Source organism: Chelonia mydas, chromosome 1 (assembly GCF_015237465.2).
Source record: "Chelonia mydas isolate rCheMyd1 chromosome 1, rCheMyd1.pri.v2, whole genome shotgun sequence".
Taxonomy (NCBI): Eukaryota; Metazoa; Chordata; order Testudines; family Cheloniidae; genus Chelonia; species Chelonia mydas.
Genome location: NC_057849.1, coordinates 154,520,835 through 154,539,396, shown reverse-complemented (window position 1 = coordinate 154,539,396; position 18,562 = coordinate 154,520,835). Strand labels below are relative to the sequence as shown.

The 18,562-nt window shown below is 46.5% G+C and overlaps 2 long non-coding RNA genes across 2 annotated transcripts in view; one reads left to right on the top strand and one right to left on the bottom strand.

Moving 5' to 3' along the window:
• The first annotated feature begins 39 nt into the window (after nt 1-39).
• Nucleotides 40-17,112, top strand: LOC122464071. The gene is made up of 3 exons (XR_006287930.1): nt 40-347; nt 6,058-6,155; nt 16,917-17,112. It is a non-coding gene; the product is annotated as an uncharacterized LOC122464071 (long non-coding RNA).
• A 1,284-nt stretch (nt 17,113-18,396) lies between these two features.
• Nucleotides 18,397-18,562, bottom strand: part of LOC119565228 — a 35,942-nt gene continuing 35,776 nt past the window's right edge. The window contains exon 3 of the long non-coding RNA XR_005223870.1: nt 18,397-18,490. This is a non-coding gene — a long non-coding RNA (uncharacterized LOC119565228). The remainder of the gene's footprint in view (nt 18,491-18,562) is intronic.

Below are 18,562 nucleotides of genomic sequence, written 5' to 3'. Positions count from 1 at the left end.
CGGCGGGGGCCTGGGGCCCGCGTTCTTCCTAGACTCAGTCAGTGCGAGCTCCCTCAGTCCCGCGCGCGCAGCCTGGCCCCGCCCCCCAAGGTTCCCGAGCTTCAGCAGGGAGCCCGCGGGTGAAGCTCAGGGTCGGGAGCAGGGGCCAGACCCCCAGCCCATACGTCACGGGACTGGCTCAAATCAGCGGGGTCAAACCCCAGCTGGGGTAGGAGCTGCTCGTGCAGAGCTCTTCCCTCCGCCCCGCGGGCTGTCATCTGAGGCTCCCACCTAATCACGGGACTCCCGGCGCTGGGGCTTTCAGGGCAGCAGCTCTGCACGGCCAGATTCCTGCTACAATCACAAAGGTTGGCAACACTGGCTTGTGCCCTTGGCTGGAAGGGTAGTCAAGGTCCAAATTTCTTGGTCAACGTCCAGACTCCAGAATAAAATAATTTGAAAAAAGGATGATCATTAAATAAAAAGATTTCAGGGTTCCTTCAAAAGTGTCTGGGGGTCTGGATTTGGCCCAGAGTCTGCCTATTGAGTACCCCATAAGCCAACAGGAGTGGGCTGACAGCAGGGCTGGGCTGTGCTGGGTTTTGAAGAGGGAATAGCGAAAAGGAATAAAAACAAACTGCAAGAAATCCTTTAAGGACATCAAAAGTAGGAAATCGGTATTCCCCAAACAGCGTGTATAGTGTGCTTCTAGTCCTGTGTAAAGTTGTGCAGTAACTATCGGTGTGTATGGAAATCAGTGGCAAGGATTATGGGATGCTTTTTTTGTCTAAAACAGAAATATGTGGCTCAGACCATATCTAAGAACAATTTTTATACTGCTACTGAAGTGATTAGGACAATTCACATGCATAAAGTTGTACATATGCATTTGTATCATGGGGGCCAAAAACAATCCTAATTGAAATTTAACAAGCACTCCAGTTCTGGGGATAGGGGAATAAAAATGGCAACTGAAAAATGCACTGAACATTCTTCTGGTTGGTTACAAAATAGACCTATACAAATGTTTGGTTTTTAATACGCAACAAAAGTTTTAGTAACATTACTGTACTTTGACAATGGTTTCACCCAATGAAAGGCATTCAGTTGATCTTTAGGCATTTGACAGCTGCACACAAACAGAAAATGCCACTGTGTGCGTCAGCTGAGCTAGTGATTGTCAGTAAGGGATGCATCAGGAAAACAAAATAAAATGAACTTGGCAAGAGCTGACAGGGATGCACTAACATTTTAAAATAACTTTGGTTTATGAAAATGCATTGGAGACAAACCTTTGCTCAAATATCTCCCTTAAAATGGTAACTGCCAGGCTTTGATGAATGGATTGCTGTATTGCTATGAGTACTAGTGTCAGTTATCAAAATGCTATTTAACTTTTCTCCCTTTAAAAGTCAATTTAAAAATCCCAGCGGAGGCACCATACAAGTTATATTTATGTAGTGCTTTTCATCCTGAAAGAATCCAGAAACTCTTCTCTAGCTATAGACATACAGCACCACTGAACTGGAGCCACCTGGGTTCCTGCACTTAAAGATGTTATGTCCTTGTCCTAGTGCAAAAAGGGATCCCTGCTTTATGGCTCTGGTGAGACCCTGCTTGGGATCCTGTATTCATTTCTGGGCACCTCAAAAGGCATCATGACCCAGAGCAAGGGTTAGTCCCTCCTGGCATATTACTTTCAGTTCTTATTACCAGAAAGCTTTTGATAAACTGAATGGAGTTCAGAGAATAACAACAAAAATAACTGAGCCTTTGAAGGCCCTGATTTAAGAGGAAAATTTAAGATAGGTAAATTTGGGTTGCTTGGTCAAAAGACGGCTGGGGAGGGGAAATCATGGGATGATCTGCAACACTGTTAACACGAAGGAAGGAAAGGAACTGCGAACCATTAGAGCTGGTCAGGAATTTCCCATCAGTCATTTTCTGAGGGAAAATTCACTTTCTACAAAATCAACATTTTCTGCTGGAAAATTCAAACTTTTATTTTTTCCATCAGAACATTGTTCCCACCTCTCTGGGATTTCAATAGGTAATTCCCAGGAGCCCAGAGCAGGGTGCTGGGAAGTTCACGCTTCTAGGCTCCAGGGCACCCTGCCAGGGTTTCTCAGGCACGGGAAGCAGGGGTGAGGGGGCATGCTGCAACACCCCTAGGTTTTGCGCTAGGCATCCCAGCTGCTGGCCCTGTGCCCCTACCGCCCGGGGTCCCGGCTGCCAGCCCCGCTTCTGCCCGGGGGCTCCGCTGCTGGCCCCGGGGTCCTGCTCAGCCCGAGGTCCTGCTCGGCCGCTGGCCCTGCACCCGGAGGTTCTGCTGCCGGCCTGGGGTCCCGTTTGGCTGCCGGCCTCGTGGATTATGCTGCCGGCCTCAGGGTCCCGCTCAGCCACGTGCTCGGGGACTCTGTTGCCAGCCCTGCATGTGGGGCCCTGGCCACCAGCTGCAGGCCTGGGGGCTCTGCTGCTGGCCCCAGGGTCCCTGCTGCCGGTTCACATGTGGGGTCCCAGCTGCCGGCCTGGGGTCCTGCCTAGCCGCTTGGCCCCGGGTCCTTGCCGCTGGCCCCAAATGCAGGGTCCCGGGCGCTAGCCCCTCGCCCCAGGTCCCAGTCATCAGCCCCACGCCCCTAGCTATGGCCCCAACCTCTGCCATCTTACCCCTGTCTGCATCCGCCCATCCTGGAGCCACGGCCCTGCTCCCGAGCCCAGCTCAAGGAGGTGGTGATGAGCTCAGACAGGGGTGAGAGGGGTGCAGCTCAGCACCCGCACTCAAAAAAATTGTTCCAGTGCCACTGGGATTTCCACTTCCTTGATAGCTGCCTGTCTCCCCATATGTTGGGCAAAGGGAGCTTTGGAAACATTTTGAAAAAGATCAAAATGCATATTTTGACTTTTTCAAAACAATAATTCGGAATTGCCATTCTGCAGGATATTTTAAAATGTCCATTTTTGGTTCTGTTTTGGATTTTTATTTACATTTCTGGAATTTCCCACAGAATGAGAATTCCAGGTCCTTCCCAGTTCTATTTAGGGTGACCTAGTGCAGTATAACTTGGAGAAATGGGAAGAGATTAAGAATTTAGGCCAAATATTAGTCAAATCTTCCCCCTGGAGATGAAAGGTGACAGGTTGAGATGTCCTTGTGATGCCATGGTGCTGAATCAAAATATCACCACATGGCAGTCTCATTGCTATAATAAGGGTAACATGTAACAGTCAACATCCTAATTTCTATTCTGATGGCTTCCAGCATGCAGACCGCTTGATGACATCAGCTGATGGACAGACTCCCTGATTCTGCTCTACTGCTGGTCCTCACAGGGGCCTGCTAGAAGGGCTTCCCCATGAAATGTAGACTCATTTGCATTTTGGATACTGGAGTTCTGTGGCTGCCTGCTGCTTTGTGCCAATGGGGCTGCTTATTTGAAGTGCCATGATCCAGCTGGCAAGACTGCAATCATCCTGCAGCATTCTGAGAGCTGGAGTGAGAGAGGAAAATAAACACCTTTTGAATGACAGTCTTTATAAGTTATTGCCAAAGGACTCTGGTTCCTTTCAGTAAGTGGGCAGTAGCTACACGAAACTGAGCTCAGATCTTCTGTAGAGATGAAGGGCCACATTTTCAGTGCAGTGAGGCCCACTTGCACACCTAGTTGTGTCCCTACACTTGGCAGTAGTTACTTCAGATTGGCACTTGTTTAAACAAGAACAGAATTAGGCCCAGTGTTTCAGTGGCTCTAGTGATCCCCCACTGCTGCTGTTGCTCTTTTGGTCTGCTCTCTGTGTGCCAAGGGAGACTGTTAGGTGATTAGAGAGTCTCTTTGGACAGTGACTGAATCTGTGCTGTGGTGTTTATAGTTGAGCAAATACTTCAAATCCAACTCGTTGATATGCTGGGCTTTCATTCGCTCCAGAAGTATAGTGGGAAAAAAAAAAACCCATTATTTTATGTTATTATAGGGCAGTAATAGTGTCAAGCTTCTTGGACCAAGGGCCCTGAACTGTGCATTGTATAATGATACTTTGCAGAGCATGGAATTCCAAGACTGATACTAAAGAGTCTCTGCAGGTTTGATTCTTCTCTGAGACTGGGTTTGAGCACTAGAAGGAAGGGGGTAGCTTGAGATCTTAGGCTATTGGTTTCTCACTGGTCTCTTGCGCTCTAATTCCATAGTTAGATGGATTTGGGGGTTTTCATTTTCTGATAACTTCAGATTTTTTTTAAAAAGCAGGCAAAATAATGCAACAGCAATTGCTGTTTTTATTGACTTCAGAAGAGGGCAGGAGAAGTGTTACTACCCCCATTGTACAGATGGGATCTAGAGATAGAGTGACTTGCCCAAGGTCATGAAAGACATTTGTGTCAGATCTGGGAATTGAACCCATGAATCCTACTCCAGTGCCTTAACCACAAGGCCATCCTTTCTCTCACTGTGGGGAGGGACATATAGCTTTGCAACCAGAAACTAGTTGAAAGGAGGAGCTATCCGTAGCTGCTGTAGATTCCGTAAAACTGTAGATTTTTTCTATTATTTAATATTAAATCTGTAAATGTTTTTTCTGTAAGTGAAATAGAGAAGGAACATCAGATCAAACAGTGGTAGTTTAGGGCGAGATCCTTCAGCAAATAAGCTATTTCCATTATGCAGGTTGATTGATGTATGCTTCCTACTCCCCTGAACCCTCCCCCCTCCAAAAAAAGCCCAAACCATGCCAAATTTATCCTGAAAATGTATTTACTGGGGAGATTTTGTTAAGAAAAAAAGTCCAGTTATAAAAAGCTGCAACCTGAAAGACAATACCCTACTTAGAGCCTATTCAGCTCTCTTTCTCAAATTTCCCAATGAAACCAGTGGGGGAGTTCCCCAATAACCAATTACTAGGATGTGCTGGTGAATAGGGCTCTTACATTATAAATGTAACAGATGCACCACTAATTGATGAAAAACTTAATTTGAACTTTCATTTGCATCACTGTAGCTCCCTCCAGTGGCAAAAAATTAAACCATTCACGCAGTACTTTCGGTGGAGGATCAAGGGCCACATGCAGACTGCTCAGAGGAAATAACTTAATGTGGTAGTAAGATAAACTTCCCTGACTCCTCTATTTTGACCCAGCTAACCATTCAGCCAAATATCCTTTACTAATATATAATTCTGTAATCTATTCCCTGTTCAATAAAACAGACCTCGAGTTCAGGTACTGGCAGTCTGCTCTCCTTGTCTGATAGATTTGCAATGAGAAAGATGTGAAGTGCCTTATTCTCAACCTATGCTTTTTTGGTCTATAATTCCCCCTCTTCTCCTCCAATCAGGATTGCTCCCTCAGATCAGATAAGCACTCAGTATTTGTCTTCCTAAGTATACTTTTCCTTCTATAATTTTATGCTGGAGGTTGGGTAAAACCCCATTGCAGCTGATGGTGTAATGGCTGCCTTTCATTCAGGATAAATGGAAAGAGCAGTTAAGCTCCTTTTTGGAGTAAGATAGCTGAAACAAAAGGAAGCCACCACCCAAAATTCAGGCCATGTGCAAGGCTGGTCAGGAATCTGAGCTATGTGGGCAGAGGGGTTTCACTGAGAGCTGAATGGAAATGCAGAGGCTGGGGGTGGGCATTGGATGGAGAGTGAGTGAGTGTGTGTGAGAGAGAAAGAGAGAGAGAAATAGCAAAAAGCACAGCAGAAGCAGACAAAAAAGCAGCAAGGAAGCCCAGAGACAGCCAGAGAAGCACTTGTAGGGTGACCCTGAGAGACAGCTAAGAGAGTGCTTTTGGTCAGACTGCAGGCTGGAAAGCAGCTTGGATCTGTGACCAAAGAAACTATCTACTTCTGTTTGATTACAGATGTGTTCAGGGAAACAGGACTTTGCACATTCTTTGTGACTTAACAGGATTATACCAAAGAAATGCCTAGCTCCGTCATCAGTTTCTTCTCTTAACAGAAACAACCTGCAAGACCCCAAATATTGGGTAATAGCTTGGATCCAAAGGGGGAACAGTAATATGTTCCAGAGATTATGCATCTTAATTTTTTCTGTATGTCTGAGTTTTTCTGTTTGTGTTTTCCACAGGGACAAGCAAGTCTTCCTGGATCAGGTGAACAGCAGTATAAGCCGTTGCAGCCCCTTCTCTGCCAAGGACCCCAGAACTGGGCAGCGCAGCCTAGCTGGTAAGGGGCAGGCAAGGCCAAGATACCCGGGAGATGAGCGAATTCAGCACATCTTGCGGATAGGGTCTCTATGGACCACTGCCAGACTATGGGGTGGTGCTTTCCTAGTGGAATTGAATCCCCACTCAGGAGATGCCGGTCCCTCAAGCATAGGGGATGTAAATCACAGCCCTTTGCACTTGTAGCAGGTGCATCTAGCCCAGTGTCCATGGAATAGTGTGTAGCCCTGTCACAGGAAGATGGTTTCCTGCTATGCTGCTGAGGCTTTAATGGGAACTGTATGCTGAGACAAAGAGTAACATTTTCAAAATCACCTATGTCACTTAGGAGGCTAAATCAATGGGAGTTTTACCGTTGGTCTCAATGTACATTTCAGTGTGATTTAGGCTCCTAAGGCACTTGGGTACTTTTGAAAATAGGACTTAGGCTCCCAATCACTTAGGTGCTTGTGAAAGTTTTATCCAGTGTAAAGACATTTATTTTCAAAACAGGAAACACTAATCCCCATGACAATATTCTTTTCCAATTATGACATGCAAAATAACTGATATAGCTCTAACCCATTTGTCCAGTCAATACTACTAAAGCACTAGCATGAACGCTGTTTACTTTAATACAGTTGAATAGCTGCAATTGCGTTGTATGAGTTCTGTTAATTGTAATTTTAACAGCTAATTACAACTCTCCAAGAAAATAAGGGACTTCTTTACTAGCACCTGAAAAGAGAAGTGGTTACATGTGGAAACAGAATTAATGTTGCTAATGCTAAATTATTTGCTGAGTATTTTAAAACACTTTCCTACAGACCAACATATAGCATTACAGCTCAGGACAGCTTTAAAAAAACAACAAACAAAACCCCAACAGCACCATTTTTGAAAACAGGAGGCAAGGTCATCTCTCTCTATTTACAATACTTGGTATTAGTCTGTGTTCAAAAAGAACAAGGGGCCCATTCCTGCCACAGGAAACTTATGCAAAACTCTGACATCAGCGAGTGTTCGGGTGTACGGCAGGATCCGTCCCTAAGGGTATGTCTACACTACGAAATTAGGTCGAATTTATAGAAGTCAGTTTTGTAGAAAGCATTTTTATACAGTCGATTGTGTGTCCCCCCACACAAATGCTCTAAGTGCATGTAGTCGGCGGAGTGTGTCCACGGTACCGAGGCAAACATCAACTTCCGGAGCGTTGCACTATGGATAGCTATCCCACAGTTCCCGCAATCTCCGCTGTCCATTTGAATTCTGGGTAGAAATCCCAGTGCCTGATGGGGCTAAAACATTGTCACAGCTGGTTCTGGTTACATATCGTCAGACCCCCCTTCTCTCCCTCCCTTCGTGAAAGCAAGGGCAGACAGTCGTTTTGTGCCTTTTTTCTTGAGTTACCTGTGCAGACGCCATACCACGGCAAGCATGGAGCCTGCTCAGCTAACCGTCACCGTATGTCTCCTGGGTGCTGGCAGACGTGGTACTGCATTGCTACACAGCAACAGTTTATTGCCTTTTGGCAGCAGACAGTGCAGTATGACTGGTAGCCGTCGTCGACGTAGTCCAGGGTGCTCTTTTAACCGACCTCGATGAGGTTAGGGGCGCCTGGGCAAACATGGGAGTGATTCAGCCAAGTCATTTCCCTTTTAAGTTTCGTTTCATGGAGATTCAGTCCTACTGGCAGTGCATTGTCTTTTAATCTGCAGCCAGCAGAATACTGCACCGTCTTCTGCCGAGCACCTAGGAGATGACGATGGCTAGCGGTCGTACTGCACAGTCTGCTGCCAACAAGATGTATAAAGGTAGATGAGGTGGATCAAAACAAGAAATAGACCAGAATTGTTTTGTATTCATTTCTCCTCCCTCCCTCTGTGAAATCAATGGCATGCTAAACCCAGTTTTGAGTTCTATCCTTGAGCTTTTGAGTTCTATCCTTGAGGGGGCCATTCTATTTCTCGCAAAGCCACCCCCTTTGTTGATTTTAGTTCCCTGTAATCCAACCCTGTAAGCCATGTCGTCAGTCGCCCCTCCCTCCGTCAGAGCAACAGCAGACAATCGTTTCGCGCCTTTTTTCTGTGCAGACGCCATACCACGGCAAGCATGGAGCCTGCTCAGATCACTTTGGCAATTAGGAGCACATTAAACACCACACGCATTATCCAGCAGTATATACAGCACCAGAACCTGGCAAAGAGAAACCGGGTGAGTAGGCGACGTCAGCACGGTGACGAGAGTGATGAGGACATGGACACAGACTTCTCTCAAAGCACGGGCCCCGGCAATGTGAGCATCATGGTGCTAATGGGGCAGGTTCATGCGGTGGAATGCCGATTCTGGACTCGGGAAACAAGCACAGACTGGTGGGACCGCATAGTGTTGCAGGTCTGGGATGATTCCCAGTGGCTGCGAAACTTTCGCATGCGTAAGGGCACTTTCATGGAACTTTGTGACTTGCTTTCCCCCACCCTGAGGCGCAAGAATACCAAGATGAGAGCAGCCCTCACAGTTGAGAAGCGAGTGGCAATAGCCCTGTGGAAGCTTGCAATGCCAGACAGGTACCGGTCAGTCGGGAATCAATTTGGAGTGGGCAAATCTACCGTGGGGGCTGCTGTGATGCAAGTAGCCAATGCAATCAAAGATCTGCTGATCTCAAGGGTAGTGACCCTGGGAAATGTGCAGGTCATAGTGGATGGCTTTGCTGTAATGGGATTCCCCAACTGTGGTGGTGCGATAGATGGAACCCATATCCCTATCTTGGCACCGGAGCACCAAGCCGGTGAGTACATAAACCGCAAGGGGTACTTTTCAATAGTGCTGCAAGCACTGGTGGATCACAAGGGACATTTCACCAACATCAACGTGGGATGGCCGGGAAAGGTACATGAGCGCGCATCTTCAGGAACTCCGGTCTGTTTCAAAAGCTGCAGGAAGGGACTTTATTCCCAGACCAGAAAATAACCATTGGGGATGTTGAAATGCCTACAGTTATCCTTGGGGACCCATCCTACCCCTTAATGCCATGGCTCATGAAGCCGTACACAGGCAGCCTGGACAGTAGTCAGGAGCTGTTCAACTACAGGCTGAGCAAGTGCAAAATGGTGGTAGAATGTGTATTTGGATGTTTAAAAGCGTGCTGGCGCAGTTTACTGACTCGGTTAGACCTCAGCGAAACCAATATTCCCACTGTTATTACTGCTTGCTGTGTGCTCCACAATATCTGTGAGAGTAAGGGAGAGACGTTTATGGCAGGGTGGGAGGTTGAGGCAAATCGCCTGGCCGCTGGTTACGCGCAGCCAGACACCAGGGCGGTTAGAAGAGCACAGGAGGGCGCGGTGCGCATCAGAGAAGCTTTGAAAACCAGTTTCATGACTGGCCAGGCTACAGTGTGAAAGTTCTGTTTGTTTCTCCTTGATGAAACCCCCCGCCCCTTGGTTCACTCTACTTCCCTGTAAGCTAACCACCCTCCCCTCCTCCCTTCGATCACCACTTGCAGAGGCAATAAAGTCATTGTTGCTTCACATTCATGCATTCTTTATTCATTCACACAAATAGGGGGATAACTACCAAGGTAGCCCAGGAGGGGTGGTGGAGGAGAGAAGCACCAGGAGGGGATGGTGGAGGATGGAAGAACAAGGCCACACAGCACTTTAAAATTTTAAAACTTTAAAACTTATTGAATGCCAGCCTTCTGTTGCTTGGGCAATCCTCTGGGGTGGAGTGGCTGGGTGGCTGGAGGCCCCCCCACCGCGTTCTTGGGCATCTGGGTGAGGAGGCTATGGAACTTGGGGAGGAGGGCGGTTGGTTACACAGGGGCTGTAGTGGCGGTCTGTGCTCCAGCTGTCTTTCCTGCAGCTCAACCATATGCTGGAGCATATTAGTTTGATCCTCCAGCAGCCTCAGCATTGAATCCTGCCTCCTCTAATCATGCTGCCACCACCTATCAGCTTCAGCCCTCTCTTTAGCCCGCCACTTACTCGCTTCAGCCCACAATCTCTCCTCCCTGTCATTTTGTGCTTTCCTGCACTCTGACATTGTCTGCCTCCACACATTTGTCTGTGCTCTGTCAGTGTGGGAGGACAGCATGAGTTCAGAGAACATTTCATCGCGAGTGCACTTTTTTCGCCTTCTAATCTTCGCTAGCCTCTGGGAAGGAGAAGATCCTGTGATCCTTGAAACACATGCAGCTGGTGGAGAAAAAAAAAGGGACAGTGGTATTTAAAAAGACACATTTTATAGAACAATGGGTACACTTTTTCACGGTAAACCTTGCTGTTAACATTACATACATAGCACATGTGCTTTCATTCCAAGGTCGCATTTTGACTCCCCCCACCGCGTGGCTAGCCCCTCATCCCTCCCCCCTCCCCATGGCTAACAGTGGGGAAGATTTCTGTTCAGATACAGGCAAACAGCCCAGCAGGAATGGGCACCTCTGAATGTCCCCTTAAGAAAAGCACCCTATTTCAACCAGGTGACCATGAATGATATCACTCCACTGAGGATAACACAGAGAGATAGAGAATGGATGTTGTTTGAACGCCAGCAAACATACCCTGCAATGCTTTGTTCTACAGTGATTCCCGAGTACATGTTACTGGCCTGGAGTGGTAAAGTGTCCTACCATGGTGGACAGAATAAGGCTGCCCTCCCCAGAAACCTTTTGCAAAGGCTTTGGGAGTACATCCAGGAGAGCCGCGAATGCCAGGGCAAATTAATCATTAAACTTGTTTGCTTTTAAACCATGTATAGCATTTTAAAAGGTACATCACCAGAGGTCCCTTCTCCGCCTGCCAGATCCGGGAGGCAGCCTTGGGTGGGTTCGGGGGGGGGGGGGGGTACTGGCTCCAGGTCCAGGGTGAGAAACAGTTCCTGGCTGTCAGGAAAACCGGTTTCTCCACTTGCTTGCTGTGAGCTATCTACAACCTCATCATCATCATCTTCCTGCTTCCGTGTTGCCTCCATCTCCATTGAAGGAGTCAAACAACACGGCTGGGGTAGTGGTGGCTGAAACCCCTAAAATGGCATGCAGCTCATCATAGAAGCGGCATGTTTTGGGCTCTGACCCGGAGCAGCCGTTCGCCTCTCTGGTTTTCTGGTAGGCTTGCCTCAGCTCCTTAAGTTTCACGTGGCACTGCTTCGGGTCCCTGTTATGGCCTCTGTCCTTCATGCCCTGGGAGATTTTGACAAATGTTTTGGCATTTTGAAAACTAGAACATATTTCTGATAGCACGGATTCCTCTCCCCATACAGTGATTAGATCCCGTATCTCCCGTTAGGTCCATGCTGGAGCTCTTTTGCGATTCTGGGACTCCATCATGGTCACCTCTGCTGATGAGCTCTGCATGGTCACCTGCAGCTTGCCACGCTGGCCAAACGGGAAATTGAAATTCAAAAGTTTGCGGGCCTTTTCCTGTCTACCTGGCCAGTGCATCTGAGTTGAGAGTGCTGTCCAGAGTGGTCACAATGGAGCACTCTGGAATAGCTCCCGGAGGCCAATACCATCTAATTGTGTCCACAGTTCCCCAAATTCAACCCAGCAAGTCCGATTTCAGCGCTAATCCCCTTGTCAGGGGTAGAAGAGCCCTTTAAGTAGAAAAAAAGGGCTTCGTCGTGTGGACAGGTGCAGGGTTAAATCGATCTAACGCTGCTAAATTCGACCTCAACTCCTAGTGTAGTCCAAGGCTAAGAGTAATAACATGCTATACAGGTGCTTCCTTGCCAGGAGAACTGAAAATTAGTAGAGGGCAAAGGGAATTTGCCAGTAGCAGAGTGTTAGCTTTTAGAACTGTGCTTTCATACATGTATTTATTAAGGTATTTGGAAGTAACACAAGAGTTAAATAGATGAGAGTTTAAGTCTGAATAAACTGGAAATCAGAAAGGCAAAGACTAAAACAGCAAAAAAACATTATCCAATGTTAGCCTCATCAACAACAAACAGAGAGTTGAAAAGTTGCAGATTATTGAAAGGGAAAACATTCACATGCCTGTGAGACATAGGTAAGCCAACCTAAGCCCTGGTTAGACACCATTAGGTCAATGGAAGAATTTTTCTGTCAACCTAGCAACTGCATCTGAAGTGGGTGGATTTACTACAGCAACAGAAAATTTCCTTCGATTGCTATAGTAAGTCTCTACACTGCAGCAGCATAGCCACTGCTATGTGCTACTGTAGCGCTTGTTGTGTAGACAAACCCACAAAATATCAGGGCATTTAGCTGCTCTTAAATTGAAGAGTGTTTTTCTCTCTGTGTCCCTTCCAAACATCTCATCACTGAAAAGGTCTTCACCACTGCAGCTCCTGCCACCTGGAACATCCTTCCTGTTTCTCATTGACTTATTTGCTACTTTCAGACTTAATTGACTCACTTTAGTTCCTCAAATCATGCTGTCTCTAGCCTCTCACGCTATTGAGTTGCTCTTCCTTGTGGCTAAAAACCTCACTGAATTCAGCACTGAGAGTGGCTCAGCTGCAGGTGGTGGGCTGCCAACTTGAGATGTTCCTAGTAGGGCTGTCAATTAATCGCAGTTAACTCATGCGATTAACTCAAAAAAATTAATCGTGATTAATCGCACTGTTAATAGAATACCAATTGAAATTTATTAAATATTTTTGGAATTTTTCTACATTTTCAAATATATTGATTTCAATTACAACACAGAATACAAAGTGTACAGTGCTCACTTTATATTTTTTTATTACAAATATTTGCATTGTAAAAATGATAAACAGAAAAAATAGTATTTTTCAATTCACCTCATACCAGTCCTGTAGTGCAATCTGTTTATCATGAAAGTTCAGCTTCATCATCATAATAAATAACAACCATAATACTTAGTTCTTATATAAATCAACCCCCTTACAAATTAAATGTAGATTTTTTTTCTTACATAACGACACTCACAAACAAAACAATGTAAAACTTTAGAGCCTACAAGTCCCCTCAGTCCTACTTCTTGTTCAGCCAATTGTTAAGACAAACACTTTGTTTACATTTATGGGAGATAATGCTGCCGGCGTTGCAAGGTATTTACATGCCAGATATGCTAAACATTTGTATGTCCCTTCATGCTTCAGCCACCATTCCAGAGGACATGCTTCCATGCTGATGATGCTCATTTAAAAAAAAAAGTTAATTAAATTTGTTACTGAACTTCTTGGGGGAAGAATTGCATGTCTTCTGCTGTGTTTTGCCTGCATTTTGCTATATATTTCATGTTATATCAGTCTTGGATGATGACCCAGCACATGTTGTTCATTTTAAGAACACTTTCACTGCAGATTTTACAAAACACAAAGAAGGTACCAATGTGAGATTTCTAAAGACAGCTACAGCACTCGACCCAAGATTTAAGAATCTAAAGTGCCTTCCAAAATCTGAGAGGAAGGGGGTGTGGAACATTCTTTCAGAAGAGTAAAAGAGCAACACTCCGATGCAGAAACTATACAACCCGAATCACCAAAAAAGAAAATCAACCTTCTGCTGGTAGTATCTGACTTAGATAATGAAAATGAATGTGCATTGGTCCACACCATTTTGGAACATTATTGAGCAGAACTCATCATCAGCATGGACGCATGTCTTCTGGAATGGTGGTTGAAGCATGAAGAGAAATATGAATCTTTAATGCATCTGGCATGTAAATACCTTGCAATGCCAGCTACAACAGTGCCATGCGAATGCCTGTTCCTACTTTCAGGTGACATTACTTTCCCAGCAGGCACCCCACAGCCTCGGCTGGGAGCGCATCCTCCCCAGGGGAGCAGCAGCCACCGCTCCTGTTCATAGACATAGAATCAAAGAATCATAGACTTTAAGGTCAGAAGGGACCATTATGATCTTCTAGTCTGACCTCCTGAACAACGAGGCCACAGAATCTCACCTACCCACTCCTGTAACAAACCCCTGACCTATGTCTGAGCTATTGAAGTCCTCAAATCGTGGTTTAAAGATTTCAAGGTGCAGAGAATCCTCCAGCAAGTGACCCATGCCCCACACTGCAGAGGAAGGCAAAAAAACCCCAGGGCCTCTGCCAATCTGCCCTGGAGGAAAATTCCTTCCTGACCCCAAATATGGCGATCAGCTAAACCCTGAGCATGTGGGCAAAACTCACCAGCCAGACACCCAGGAAAGAATTCTCTGTAGTAACTCAGATCCCACCCCATCTAACGTCCCATCACAGGGACTGTTCTGGAAGTCTTTTACACAGTGGGGACACCAGCAGGAAACCTCCTCCACTGCCCCCTACCTTCAGCCCCCTCTGGCCCCTGGCTCCAGCTCAGATGTCCGCAGGCCAACTCCCTCTTCTACTCTCTTCTACTCTCTTGCCATCAGCCCTCTGGCTTGGGGACGACAGCTAATAAACCTTTCTCCTGCTTCCAGCCTCCCCCTGTAACCTGCTATAGCTTTTTTCACCAATCTTCTTACTCCTCTGATTCTCCCTGATCCTTCATAGTCCCAGGTGCTGCCCTGACCTCTTAACTGGGGGCACCTGTTCTGGCACAGAAAAGCTGGACCAGCTTCATTTACAGGGGCCAGCCACCCTGTGATATTGTCCACACACGCTTACCATCCCCATACAAAACCCCTTAAAGCACATGCTCACAAGTGCATTGATCTCGTGCTTGGCTGAGGGTATGGGGTAAAGTACACGTTGTTCTCTCAGCTGTGCTCTCACCTGCCCACTTTGCAGTGTGGGGGCAGAGAAAACACATGAGAATGGCCATACTGGGTCAGATCAAGGGTCCATTTAGCTCTGCATGCTGCTGAGCACCGCGTTCCAAGAGTCTTCCAATGTCATCTCACAATTCCCAGTCCCTATTTGTTGCAGCCCTCCTACCTACTCTCGCTCACTCACCCCCATGCACTGGAAGCTACCTCGTGGTTTATCTACACCTGGTCAGCACTTAACCCCTCATTTCCACATTATCTGCTCCATTTTCTGCACTGCTTACCCTAGCTCTGCCAAAGGGCATTACACGATGTCTACCACCCAGCCTGCTTCTAACTGCCTGGAAGAACACTCCAGGGTTATGCTTAACCTCTGGTGTCAGAACAGCAAGGAGAATAACTTTGGGTAAGCACTTGAAATCTGCAATTGTTTGAGACCATCTCAAACCCTTAGAGACTCTCTACTGCTAGGCTAAGGATGGCAACAGCAGGTCCAGCAACTCCCTGGCTACTTGCCCCTATTATGAGGAATTCAGCTGGATGCTCACTACCACCCAGAGCCCAGCATCCTGTCTGACAGGGCTCTAAGCAGGGATGGTTTAATGCTTAGACTGGAAGAAGAGTGGACAAGGACAGCACCAAAGGAAACCATGGTGGAAGGGAGGTGAAGTCCCAGGAACAGGCCGTGATACTGGAAGCCCCAAATCAGACCAGATGGGCTAGTGGGTGTCCCAAGTCCATTTTCTGAGGACTTATTCAGGGATGTGCTGAGGGAACAACCTGGAGAGAGAGTAGTGTGGGAACTGGATCCACATCCCAGTAAGTGGCACCGGCCATCTTTACTATTATCATGAGGGAGCTTGAAGCATACATGGGAGGGATTCCTGGGTTATTAGGACCAATACAATTATTGTAAGCAGTGTTGTTGTAGCTGTGTTGGTCCCAAGATACCAGAGAGACAAGGTGAAGAGCTCTCTGTAAGATCAAGAGCTTGTGTGTCACCAACAGAAGTTGGTCCAATAAAAGATATTACCTCACCCACTTCATTTCTCCAGTGAAATTATTGTTACATGTATTAGGATGGGTTTAGCTTAAGTTGAGTGTAGAAACCATAACATTTCCCTGGACACCATTCCCCCATCCTCCCCCCCTTCCTCCAAGAGAAGGAAGAATATAAACATGCAATAATGATTCAGTTTTGCAATTTTTGCACTTATTTTTTAAAAAATCAGGATTACAAGATTAGCCAGCGTGAGTGCATATCTCCACATAGCATTCTCTTTGTAACTCTGTCACACCGCTAGGATGATAGAGTTACGCTATGATTAGAATTAAAGCATTGTCACAGATAGTATGGATTATAGGTCTCAGTAGCTGTATTAAGTGGAACAGTCCCTTATGGACCTCAGTGCTTTGCCTTCTGGTTCTGTCTGTTCATGGCATGCTGATCAGGCTGGGGAGGGAAATCAGCTCTGCTGTTAACAAGCCTCTGCATCAGTGTTCAGCATCCTGTCAATGTTAACCCAAATTTTCCCCCCACTCTTGGCAGGAGATGCTTGAGAATTTTTTATGCAGGAGAAACTCAAGGCAGTCTATGAGATTTCTGGATAGGGCAAACTTCCAACAGTCATGTTGGTAGTTTACCAGCCTTCTCCATTCCTTGATATGCAGCTCAGTCAACAGGCGATGAAAATACCCTTTGCGTGGATAGATTGGATTCCACCACTTGCCTGGAAAATTTGGTTCTTCTTCCACTCTGTGACTTCCAGAACAGAAATATCCTCCCAGGCTTCTCCATCCTGAAATAATGTTGACACCCATTCTGGTAACTGGGCCCTGAGCTGCTCACCCTTACCCTCCAACCAGGCCCCACTTTTAAAAAAATGAATTAAATTTAAAATGCTTACCATGGCTTGTCTTGGGGCTGGGCATGTTACTAGAAGGCTCTTCTGAATAAGTCAGTTTATAAAGGTGGAATAAAAGCATACCAGGTTGATAAAAGTATTGAACTGTGGCCTTGTTTTGATGCACATGTAAAAGAGGGAAGGGATTCTTTCCTTTTTTTCCCCATAAAAAAATGCTTTTTCATTTCCTTGGCAGGCACTTCCAACTCAGCTGCACCAAGGGAGGCACCCAGGACTCTTGGGGACAGGACCTTCAACCAAAAGAACTCAGACTTCGCCGTATCGTATAGCCAACCTGATTTATTAACACAACTAAAAGTATTATAATAACCAGAAATATCACTAAAACCTTTGCAGGCATGCCAGGTGCCTGTCCACAAATAACTACTTACAAATGTAAAAAATGAAATAAAATGTGCAAAACAGTGCCATTAACTGAAGTCCTAGCACCGCAGGTTCACCGGTAGTGGAACTGAACGTCACAAGTGTGCCTTCTGTTCTCCTTCTCCCTGGTTTAGCACATTGCCCAGGTTGTACGGGGCTGGAATGCACAGGGTACATCGTCCTATGTCAGATCACAGACGCGTTGATAGCCCACCCAAGCGCAGAATTTTCCAGTGACTGCATGATATGATAGCAGGGAGGAGAGTGCACGGGCATTGAACCAAAAGAAGTCTGAGTGCCTGGAGAAGAAGGAAGAGACAGGAAGTTGTATCCAAAGCTTTTTAATAAAGTACCAAACACTCTTATCTCACATAAAACCAATAGCAAATCAGCAATTGCCACATAAATTGCTAGGTGTCCTATGCCATCACACAGCATTACAGTCCCCCATCACAGTAACCTATTTCCTCATCCACATCACCCTGCAATGCAAGGACGTGGGCACACAAAACATCCCTTATTTCCCTTGCCTGTCCGGATCCAACCCCAGTAATGACAGGTGCACATTCTGGTTGCCTTCTCAGGCCTCCAAACCAGCAGTCTTGAGCCCACTCTATGTGAAAATTCTTGCCCTTATCCTTGCAGATGTTCAAGACACAGACAATCAGATGAATGGGACTGGCCACATTAGCATCCAAACGGTTCTGTAGGTAGCATCATCTTGTCTTCAGTCTGCCAAATGCACACTCAACCACCATCCTGCACCTGCTCAGAGTGTAATTAAACCTTCTTCCGCCCAGTGCCCTGAAGTCAGGGTACTGTTTCTTGACCCATACAGTAGAGGGTAAGTAAGGCCCATCCTTGATCCATGACTTGGCCCTGGATGGAAAGGAGATAAGTGAGGAATATGCAGAGCTGAAAGTGCCTCAGCTAAATATGTTGGCAGGGTAAAACCACTTCTGCACGGGGACACGGGAATGGCAGACACATTCTCCCACAGAACACCATGAACCAATTACTCAAGCAGCTTTAGTTGGCAAGGCACTAAGGACCATGGGATATGCCCCTAGAAATCCTAGTGCCAAACCTGTGTAACTGCAGTGCCTATTTGTAGCCAGATACACAGGATGGATTGTGTGCAGCTCTGCGGTGTGGCCGCTGGGAGGCAGGCTTGGCTACCACATACCTGAATGCATGCAAGCCAGGTCATGGGTGTACACACACACACACACACACACACACACACACGGTAGACATACCACACACACACACACACACACACGGTAGACATACCGTCAGTGGCTGAGCAGTAGCAGCTCTGCTCCCTAAGGCATGGCCATTCTCAGCACACATTTTCTCACCAGCTCTCTTTCTCTCAGAAATCACCTGTAGACAGAATGAGTGTCCTAAGGCAAGATACACTGCACTGCAATTGACATGCCAAGGGTTACAAGACTC